The sequence below is a fragment of the Mus caroli genome, chromosome 6 (assembly GCF_900094665.2).
Source record: "Mus caroli chromosome 6, CAROLI_EIJ_v1.1, whole genome shotgun sequence".
Taxonomy (NCBI): domain Eukaryota; kingdom Metazoa; phylum Chordata; class Mammalia; order Rodentia; family Muridae; genus Mus; species Mus caroli.
Window position 1 is genome coordinate 101,663,030 of NC_034575.1, and position 11,600 is coordinate 101,674,629.

Genomic DNA, 11,600 nt, shown 5'->3' on the forward strand with positions numbered 1-11,600 from the left:
GGGGGGAGGGAACCCAATTTCCCGCCAAGTAACTCAGGGTCCAGTAGCAGGACAAACACGTGTGTGACTCCAGGCAGCAGAGTCAGGTTCCAGCAGTGGGCGTGGCAGGACGAATGAGCCGGTAGCTCCGCCCTAGAGCAGGCAGGTTCCAGGCTGGGGGAAGGGAGACCACAGGCAGCAGGTCAGTTGTAAGTGACATTCATCTTTTGATAGTTAGGTGTCTTTCTATGACCAAAGTGATTTTGTGTGTATGGACTGTTTACACACACACACACACATGCACAAACACACACACACACACACACACACACACACACACACACACACACACACATATATAGGCAAGATTTAATGTCTGATAATCCGACTCTCCAATCTTGATTATAAACTTAACCCACAGTGTCAGAGCATTACTTTAGGACTTAAACCAGCATTTCTAAAGACTTGAGATGTTTGGTCCACTTAATTAATAGCTCCATCAGTTTTATTTTTCTGCATAGTTAAGAGGGTAAAATTGTAAATTGTACTTATGGCTCTAGATTTCAGAGATGGTTTCCTATGACTTTGCCTGTAGGTTATCAAGAAATACACATCTTTCTGCACCTGACTCTGGAATCTCTGCTGTTTTGAAGGTGAGGTGGAATGATTTATTGCTGTGAGGTTGCATAAGGAGCTGAGAAGCAAGTGCTTTTTTGTTTGTTTGCTTGCTTGTTTTTTAACAGTTACATAGGAAATGCTGAGATACACATTTGAAAGCAATAGCAGAATTTATAGAAGCTAACGGTGTGCCAGGCATTAGATTTTGGGCTTGCCGGGTAGAAATTTTATATTGGTGGATAGAAATTTGAGTAGCCATTAAGGAGAAAAGAAATGTAAATATGATAGTAGAGGAATGGGTGTGAGTGTATTGTGGTTAAAAATGTTATGACTTTGGCCCACAAATGAAAATAGTAAGTGAATAGGTGAAAACTGTGTTGAATGAGGGCACTGGGATCTATCCCAGAAGAGGTGGTCAGGGCATCACTGAGTTACTATGTACATAATTAAGAAATCTGGATCAATGGAGACATGCCGAGAAAAGGAAATGCTTTTGGCTCTCAGATTTGCTAGCTGGCAATCTTTAAAAATGCAAGTATTGTAAATGAAGTGGATATTGTGGCACTAGACCCAAGTCTAGTGCCACAATATCTAGATTTTCTTAATGCAATGAGAATTTCTAGACAAAGGTGTGGGTATATCCTGTCTGGTTGGGTGGCTGTTGGTAACAAGTTTCAGTGGGAACCATGCAGCTACTTTTACAGATTGCTAGTCACTCTTCTTGACCCATTTCCCAATTTTGATTTTTTAAATCCTCTGAACTACTCCATTTGTGCACTATCTGAAATGGTTCTAAGAGATTGGGTGAGGAAACTGATTCCCAGGAGGCTGATTTTATTAAATCAATTCCATTTCCAAGGAAGCAAACTTACAGTTCTCAGTGTTAGATGGGATTATAACACCACTCTACTGAATGCCATCTTGCAGTCTTCCCATTCCTTTTCCCCCATCCAAGTGTCTTATTAAGATTAATACATCTACAATTGCCAGAGATTGGATAAATGGCATTATCTACTGGACACAGTCCTTTGCAAGAACATAGTCTCTAAGCTGATTAGGATTCGATGAATGTTTGTATCTCTTTATGATTTGGAAAGCTGTTCACAGAGAGACAAAATGTCTGACCTCATGGGCAAAATCAGCCACCATCTCCCAGAAGAGATTAAATCATGCATTCAAATATGATCTCTGACATCTTAAGGTATGAGTGTGGCATATGAATCTGGTCACTTAAGGTGTGTGACTCTGATCCTCTCCAGTGGTCTGGCAGTGTGCTTAGATAGAACAGAAACAGATTTAGACTTCCATGGCCAGTGCCTTGTGTACCCCCTCTTTTACCTATACCAAATGAATCCAAGTGTGTATTCAGTGGGTGTGGTAGTTAGTCTCTCTTGTACTTCACTAGTCCTTGTGTCAAGTGCCTTTTGTGGCATGTGAATATGTTTAAGACATAGGAAAGCTTTAAAAGTAAACTCCCTTTCAAATTATTGATTATTGTTGGTATTTTAGTTTACAGATTGATGCCCATGACTATGAATATCCCAGATATGATTTTTGAAAATTCACAGTGTTGATCAAAGATTATGGTAATATAACACATAGGTAATCGTTATTTTAACAAATCATTTTCACAGTGTGGGGGTTCTGTTTGAGAGGTTCATGAAAGTAATAGACTACAGTAGTTTTAACTTAAGGAATGCTCATAAGTTTATATATCACAATCCTGAATCTCAACATAGTTTTGAAAAGCAAGAACCCTAATAGAAGCCTGGTTAAGGACCTGAAAATCCTCCTGAAATGTATATTTGGTAAACTTCAGGCTTTAGCTTGCAAAAAAAAAAAAAAAGAAAGAAAGAAATGAAATTACTTCATCTAGTAGAATGTTGAAGCCAGTAAGATATTTTTAATGAATATGTTCAAAGAAATATATATATATGTATATATATATATATGCAAAGCACATGTTCTTTCCTATATAATTACTCATCACAGAGCTAAGTCTGACTTAGCTAAGTTCTGATTGTAAATTTAACTTTATCAATTATCAGTTTTAAAATAATCTTGGCTTACAGAAGTACTTGATGCTGTGATGATGACCTACAACTTTCCCTTCTCAAAGACCCAGAGTGGGCCTGAGAATTCAGTGTTAAAAGTACATGATTCATCTCAAGTGGAGGCTCCAAGGACACTATTACTGATACTATGTTGCACTTGTAGACAGGAGTGTAGCATGGATGATCTCTGTGAAGCCCAAAAAGCAGTTGAGATAGAAGCAAATACTTATAACCAACTAATGGACTGAAGTCAGGGATCTCTGTGGTTGAATTAGGGAAAGGCTGAAAGAAGCAGAGGAGTAAGGCAACCCCATAGGAAGACCAGTAGTCTCAACTAACCAGGACCCCTGAGATCTCTCAGACACTGAGTCACCAACCAGGCAGCACACACTTGCTGGTCTAGGCCCAGGACACATTTTCAGCAGAGGATTGCCTGGCCCAGATTGAGTAAGAGAAGAATCTTGCCTAACCCTGGAGGGACTGAGACCCCAGGGAGTGGGGAGGCCTGGGGTGGTGGTGAGTGGGTGATGTGGGTGTGGGTTGAAATATAGGGGGTAGGTTAGGAGTTAGAGAGACATCCTCTTGGAGATGGGGGAGGAGGAATGAAATGAGGTCCTGTCAGAGGGAGGACTGGGAGTGGAGCAATAGCTGGACAGTTAAAAAAAGGAATAATTATATTTTTAAAAAGTAAAAGAAGCCTTATTTTACACATAAACATTTTCTTTTTGTTTATTTTAAGCTGGTATTGCCTTCCTCCATAGAAAAATGAAGAGACAAAGAACTGGCACAACATGTTTATCTATTGAGCTGACATAAAAGGCACTTGTAGAAAAGTAGATAAACTATATGAGAAACAGAAGGCAGATGAAAGCTAACTTAATGCAGCCTGATATACAAAATTTCCTAGCCTTGACACACTGTCTGGGTTGATAAGCAGGATTCTTCCTCTGGCTTCAGAGTGAGGGAAATGTGCTTGCAGTTATATGTGCTTTTGTAAAGCAAAGAGAAAGTCATAGTGTCCTTACTTCACCATTGATTTTCAAATATCCGTGGCTCATAATAATCATTATGGTTGTCAAAGGACAAAATGGCAACAAATTTAGCAGTAGATCTCATTGATTTTTATTTGCAACTCATGAATTATCTCTCACAGTATTTTGCACAATAGAGTGGCAATTTCTGCATAGCAGGGAATGAACCATGTGCTTTGTAAGATGGAAACAAACAGAAAAAAAATAGAATTGATTAATATCAGGTTTCCTTGATTTTGAGGATTAAAGAAGGAAGAACGAGTGACTTGCTGACTCTGGTGGACTGGAATCTCTTTTTAGGGAAAATTAGTTTGAAGGCTCTGTGTTCTTGCAATCTGGAGTTGCAGCATTTAGCATAGCTGACTCCAAATTCTCTGGGTCTAATCTGATAGGCTGGAATTAGGAGTTCACTTCAAACCAAAAGGTTCCTATTAATTTTAGACAATATACCAGAGTGATACATTTTGGAGTGTAACATTACAGCATCCTTCAAAACTATCCCTAATTCACTGTGTGTTAAAAGATGACACCCTAAGTGATGGGGAAATGGCGGCCTGGAGTCATGGGATCATAGTCCTGACTGGATGTGATCTATTAATTGTCTCAGAAGTTCCCATTCTGATAGGCCAGATCAATCCATGACAAAATGACCAACTTCTCATGCTTTGGAATGAGAGCTACCAGAGCCCCATACACTTTTATCTAGCAAGACAGTCACATTTAGATTTCATGTCAGATTCTATGTGTATGTCTTATAGCTTAATCTCTACTATGAGTCAGAGAACCCATATCAGAGTCCTGTAGAAACAAGACTAAAAAGAAGAAAATTATGAGGTAGGCCAGCTGTTATTCAATAGACAAGCCAAAGGGTCAGGTTATGACTCTGTATAAATGAGCATACTAAATTCTATTGCCATATAAAATCATGTGGCCAGTTTTGAGCACATCCCATAGATTATAAATATAGTTGTATATTTTTAAACTTTAAAAAGCTAAACATATCTTTTAACTTCATACAATCTAGTCTTTATATTCTCATAAAATGTTGGAATATCTCATGGCTGGTGTAGAAAACATGAATGTTCATAAGGTAAAGAGACATGAATCTCACATAAAAGGAAAATACTACAATTACTGTGTAGATTTTTAGAGAAAAACAGGAGGGTGAAGTAAGGCAGGCAAGAGTTATTTACAAGAATATTTTACATCCTGATATATCCTAGTCATCTTCAATTCAGTAGTGAGATTTAAAAACTCATATTTACATACCCTAATTACACAGGATTTAATAGTATGTATGTGCTACAATGTCTGAATAATTCACTTTATTAAACTGTAATTTCAGTTATTGATCTTATTAACATATTTAACATTCATTTTTTAACTTAAGCCTGAATATCATAAGTCACATACTCTACTGTTAAAAGTCATTTTTTTAAATTTTTCTTATGTATCATTACTCTATTATATAGCCTATGAAATAATATATATATATATATATATATATATATATATATATTTACACTTGGCACAGGAAGATGACTTAATACTATCATATTTTAGACAAGAGGTATATTCTAAATTCTATTTAATTAAAATACATATTTTAGAAGGTGTGTCTTCTGAAGGTACATTAAATCCAGTGCTATGGTGTTTAAGATAGGTTTTTTTTTTTCTTTTTCTTTTTCTTTTTCTTTTTCTTTTTCTTTTTCTTTTTCTTTTTCTTTTCTTTTCTTTTTTAATTCTCTGTAGTGAGTAGAATTACTACCTTGCATTCATTCATTAGCAAAGTATTACTATGTATTTGTTACCATGTCCTGGGGTCTAGTGATCAGAATAAAAAGACAGAGTCTGATTCCCTTCTGATAATATGTATATTCTATATGTATATTTTAATGTTATATGCATCTGGGTAGGAAGGGTAAGGACATATTCTAAGGATACCAAGCATTCCAGCATAGCTTTTCTATCTTTTCGCTATTTTCTGTTACCCTGCCCACTCTTTCTTTCAGATGAATACACATCTGTGCTGAGGCAATTCCATAGGGCCCATATGAAGTGCAGGGCTCTTTTTCCAGATATTTTTGTGAACCCCAAATGGGCTGAAATGACCAGTTGAAGCATAGTGTATTTAAACGTTTTTGTAAGTAGGTCATGAAGCTACCAAGGCAGATGTTTAAACTTCTGCTACTTTGTTTCAGCAAACAAAGCTTGACACTGCCAACTCAACAATTCATTCATTTTTTAGATGCTTTCCTGTCTATCCATCCATCAAGAGAAAGTTTAGCATTTGAATTTGCATACACTGTGGCCTATGTGGAGCCTGTGCTTTCTTTCACATGGTGATCCGATGTATCTTGAGGTAACACTCAAGCGTGGAGGTTAGTTACCCAAAGGCTCGTGAAGTAAACGATTTCATGTTTAAACTAATGTAGATGATCCCTTTAGAATATTAGAAATTAATATGAACATATAAAATATATATAAAAGAGATGGTGTCACCATATGGGATATTCTAGAGTGTTATAAAAGCTACTATAGTTTGTTCTGTTTTGTTTTCTAGATTACGAAAAGAAAGTACTAACTTTTCTAATCTGTACACCATCTAGGGTACCACACCATTGATTTTACTTAATAGCATTACATATTGTCCTGTAGCTAGTAATGCCCATGCATGAAAAAGAATATAGGGTCTTCCTTTTCTCTCTCTCTCTCTCTCTCTCTCTCTCTCTCTCTCTCTCTCTCTCTCTCTCTCTCTCCCACTCTCTGCTTTTTGTTAAACTTTCCTACATTTGTGACACAATGACAGCTGCCATAGGAATTGGAAAAGATAGAGCAATCTTTCAGAGTATGTGAAATGAAGGTGGGTTCAGTGCTGCAACAGAATGAAAGTTGCTTCATTGTGACATGTGTCAGAGTCTTTGGTGATGCAAGTGTGGAAGGATCTTTTTGGAAAGATTTATGTCTCCAGCCTAGATTTGAGCTAAAGGGACATGACCTTGGCTTTGAACTCACAAAGGTTACTCCCTGTAATAAAATCCAGAGACAGGATGAAGAGTTTTTCAGATCTCAAAGGCAGTTTAAAGTAAACAGAAGCAGAGAGTGTTGGAAAAGAGCAGAGCAGACTGGCAGAATTCTTACCTACATGTTACCCAGAATCCTCAGCTAGCAAATGGCTATTTAAGTGGCCACTCCTGGGTATCTAAGAATTTAAAAAAAAAAAAAAATCATGACCTTTATAAAAGTAAGTAAATGATTGCATTGTGCATTTAGGGTTATTTTGGAAAATGTCTGTTACAATAATCAGTTTCAAGGTAATTATAACATCCTCAAAAAAAAAACCACATAAACTAGACTGGGGAGATGGCTCAGTCAGACAGTGATTGCTGTGAAAACAGGAGGACATGAGTTCAGGTCTGTAAGTGAAAAGCCAGGTATACTGATGTGTGCCTATCTTCCAGTACAGGTGCTGAAGGCAAGGGACAGAGGTGTTTATGGCCACCTAGTATTGTGAAATTGGTGACTTATTTCTCAATATCTCTAAAAGTAAGGTAAAGGGCAATAAAGGAGGACACCCAGTTAAAACTTTGGTATCTACAGGATTATATCTGGATACTTACCTCTAAGTACACATAAGTGTATACACACACACACACACACACACACACACACATACACACACACACAGAGCCATAAACATATTCACAGTCATTCCTCATTCCCTTCCAGCAATAGACATACACTAATTTACTTTCCTGGATCTGCCTACTGTGGATATCATTTGAATATGGTTCACAGGGTATATAGTACACTGTCTTTGGATTCCTTCATTTACCTTCCTATATATCCCTTCTTTATTTGCAAACATTCAAGATGTTTAAAGTACTTGTGATGATAAATAATGTCCATGTAAATAGTCATGGCGTGTGGGCATGCAGGCGTAAATTTTCTGGGTCTAGCTAAACCATCTTTAAGCAATATATGTTTAAGTTTCAGCAACCCTGAAACACTACATTTCAATCTATGTTAAAATTGTATATAAAAATTGCTAAAAGAAAATGTTTGACAGGGAATGTTTTGTTTCATCTGAAGCAAAATGTATGTTGGCCAATGTTTAAGTCACATTAAAGTAGATGTTTTCTAGCTGCAGTCAGTCTCATCTATTCTAGTAATGCCATATTCTCCAATGATGAAGGACTCAACTAGTAAGCAGATTAAAAAAATTATCATATAAAAGATGAAGAAACAAATAATTGTCTCTTCTGCTTGTTAACATCAAGATATATTCATCTTCAATTAAGGTCACTCACATACTATTTTAGATGGGACACAAAGAAAAACAAAAAATAGTCTCCTGATTTGTCCCAGCTCAGCTAAGGTGTTTGTCACTGTTGTTCTTGCATTGTGTTCTGATGTTTCTTAATATTTGCGTAGCAAAATTTTGAAAATGATGGGTAAACTCTGTCACACTATTTGCAACATCCAAGGCTGCAGATGTAAGAAGACATCATGCTTGCGTTTTTACATTTCTCCTAGTGACAATTGACATAAAAAACACTTAGAATGTGTCCATGTTGGAATTAGGTCGTTACTGTGCATTGCTGGAAAGGACTTGGTTTATAATACCTGTTAGCAAGGTAACTGCCAAATGCACAGGGGACAGTGATGTTATCCTTGCAAGCTGCACCCTGGAAGGCTGAGTGGATTGCGTGTGATTCCTGTTCCTATGTGTTTGATGTTTTGTAAGTATTCTATGGGGATTACCTTCTATTTGTTTCCAATTGAAAATAAGTTAGAGGAAGGCTGTAAACATGTTAACATGCTGTGAGAAAATATGTAGTGAAATACTTCCATAAAAAAAAATCTCCCCCTTGACCTGACACATCAAAAATAAAGTGAAGGTACAAACTGACTGACTATTATTTATATTGTCAGTGAAATATAGCCCATTGTAGATAATTTCAATTTTAATGTCTATAAATGAAATAAAATGAGTTTCATTTAATGCTCACCAAAACCAAGTAAGCAATTATTTCATCTAAATGCAAGTTACTGACAGACCTTTGTTGTACATTGCATAACACCAAATTACTCTATGGCATCAAGCACAATGATGTACTAGTTTATATTTTACAAAATTTGTTCATGCTTTTATGCTTTATTTTCCCTTTCAGAGGTCAAGAATCCCATTTCACTAAATATTATTAACAGCAAATACATGAACGGAACATACAATCAAATATTGGCTTCCTAAGCCTTTTGCAAAGGTAAATACTGTAGGAAAACAAAGTAGTGAAGAGTTAACTGGTTATCATGTTGCCATGACAAACCCATACATATACTTGGAAAGAGAAATTAACACCATTACTCATAAGTTTGCTACAAGAAAACCTTCATGAGACAAATATCCTATTCTATATTAGTATATATTATTAAAGACTGAATTAAGTTCCAATCAAACAGAGAGAGAGAGAGAGAGAGAGAGAGAGAGAGAGAGAGAGTTTAGTGAACTTTACAATCCTTCTGCTTTAAAAAAATTAACCTTTTTCTAGAACCCATGACTCATTTCATTGCCTAAATCCTGTGCCTCTCTTCTCTGCCTGTCTGTTCCACTCTGCATCTTCTTAGCACTGGTTCCAAACACATTCTCACCACCACAAATACTCTGATTCAGTGGTACAAAGAGTAGTAAATGAAATAGAAGTCTTTATAGTAGATCAGATAGTTTCTACTTGACACTTGCACATAGAGCTTGTGTAAGATTCCCTACAATATTTTATCTTAGAAAACAACTATCAAACTATTGCTAATTCCTTACCTCTGTAACTGGAAATTTAAGATGAGGGATTAGCCTTCAAAGTCAACCTGAACCTCAGAACAGGGCCATGTCAAGATAGATAGACATGGCCCCCAGTGAAGGAACACCCCTCTAAAAAAATTTAACCCAGAATTGTCCTAGTCTAAAGGAAATGCAGGGACAAAACTGAAGCAGAGGCTGAAGGAAAGACCATCCAGAGACTGCCCCACTGTGTGATCCATTCCATCTGCAGACACCATTGCTGATGCCAAGAGGCTGTCTTCTGAGCAGCTGGCTCTCCCACCACCTGAGGCAGATGCATACTCACAGCTAACCATTGGACTAAGCCCTGGAATCCCAATGTAAGAGTTAGAGGAAAGGCTGAAGGAGGTGGAGGGAATCACAGCCCCCCCCCCCAATAGGAAAAACAGTAATATCAACTAACTAGACCTCTCAGAGCTCCTAGGTACTAAATCACCAACCAAAAAGTATACATGGGCTAGTCCATAGCTCATACTACATATGTAGGAAAGGATTGCCTTATCTGGCATCAGTGGGAGTGGAGGTGCTTGGTCCTGTGGTAGCTTGATGCCCCAGAGAAGGGAGGTAATAGAGGGGTGAAGCAGGAGTTGGTGAGTGGGTGGGGAACACCCTCTTAGAGGCAAAGGGAAGGAGGATGGGGTGGGGTGTTTGTGCAGGGAGGACCAGGAAGTGGGATCACATTTGAAATGTAAACAAAATGATTAATAAAAAAAAGAATCAAAAGAAAGAAAAAGAGAAAGAGGAATCGAGCAAGAAAGATAACAGCTTTATATGAGTGTAAGTAGTAGATATTTGCTGTATATCTGTGTAACTAGATGGATTCTCTAACAGAAATATTTCACTTTCAAAACTCTCAATTCATAAAATATCATAATGGTGCCCTAACAATGCCACTGCTTCAACGTGACTAATAGCTATGACTACAGGTCTACTTTGTCACACCTGACTCTGAGACAATTATATTTCGATAGAAAAAAATGCAGTTTCTGCTGGCGGTTTTTTTAATCAATATTTACATAAATATGCATATGCTCATAATTGAGGGGAGTTGTGGAGGAGATAAGATCTTCTTTTAGTGAAGAAGATACAGGATGCATAGCTCACTGGAATGTGCACTGATCACAAAAGGAAAAAGCAAGTATCTTCTGGAGATAGTTTCTGTAGTCAGAGCACACTACTCTAAGATGGGGACCAGTTCCAGTGTTGCCATTCTTTGTGTACGACAGGATCTCTAGAATAGAACTACTGTTTGGAAAAGTGTAGAGGGCAATGTGGCTCCTTTGCTTTCAATTCTGTCATTCCTTCAGAGTGACGCTACTCTCAGCTAGCTAGTGCCCTACCTAGTAGGATTGCTTTTCTCAGGCTGTGTGGAAAAGACACCTTGGGCATTCACTGTAGATGTGAACATCAGGTACCATAGAATCAAATCTCTTGGCACAATGTTGCATTAGTGATCCCTGACTGAAGAGCCTTCACCATTTTACCTTTATCCATACTTCCTGTGAAACTTGTCTTGGTTGTGAGCCTTGCCTTTAACGTCAGAACCATCTATCGAGCTCTCCTGTGGAACTGTTGTGCAGTGCATTGTACTACTCTCTGTTCTGCCTCCTTAGATGCTCATTCAGAGGTTGCCAATTTTTTTTTTCTTGAAAACTGGCTATAAATGTGAAGACTCAAAACATCCAACCCATACCTTTTGTTGTTATTGTCTCCATCTAGAAAAAAAATGACTCTAATTTGGTAAGAGTGTGTTCAGTTACTGAGATGGAAGTGTCTTTAGAGATTGTGTTTTCTTAGATGAGATGTGATGCTGGGGAGATGGGATTTTTGTAACATTTATTCAATCTTTGCAGGTAGCACACAGTTTGAAAACCTTGTTTCAACTGTAGCCTCCATACCTGTATCCTAAGAATCGGCTCCTATTATTACCTGTGCCCATTGAACTCTGTTTTTAGGGCTGCTTTAAATGTCTCTGTCTCAGTCTGTCTCTCTGTTTCTGTCTCTCTTTGTCTCTGTCTCTGTGTGTGTGCCTGTGAGTGTGCATGTGTGTGTGTGTGTGTGTGTGTGTGTGTGTGTGTG

At 37.6% G+C, this 11,600-nt stretch overlaps 1 protein-coding gene across 12 annotated transcripts in view; it reads left to right on the top strand.

Annotated features, from left to right (window-relative positions):
• Cntn4 (contactin 4) overlaps positions 1-11,600 on the top strand; it is a 990,533-nt gene that overhangs the window by 426,288 nt on the left and 552,645 nt on the right. For 3 of the 12 annotated variants that reach the window (XM_021164234.2, XM_021164235.2, XM_029478670.1), the window contains one exon: positions 575-632. The exons of the other annotated variants lie outside the window; for them this stretch is intronic. The gene's annotated coding sequence lies outside the window, so the exon portion shown is untranslated. The remainder of the gene's footprint in view (positions 1-574; positions 633-11,600) is intronic. 12 annotated transcript variants of the gene reach the window in all.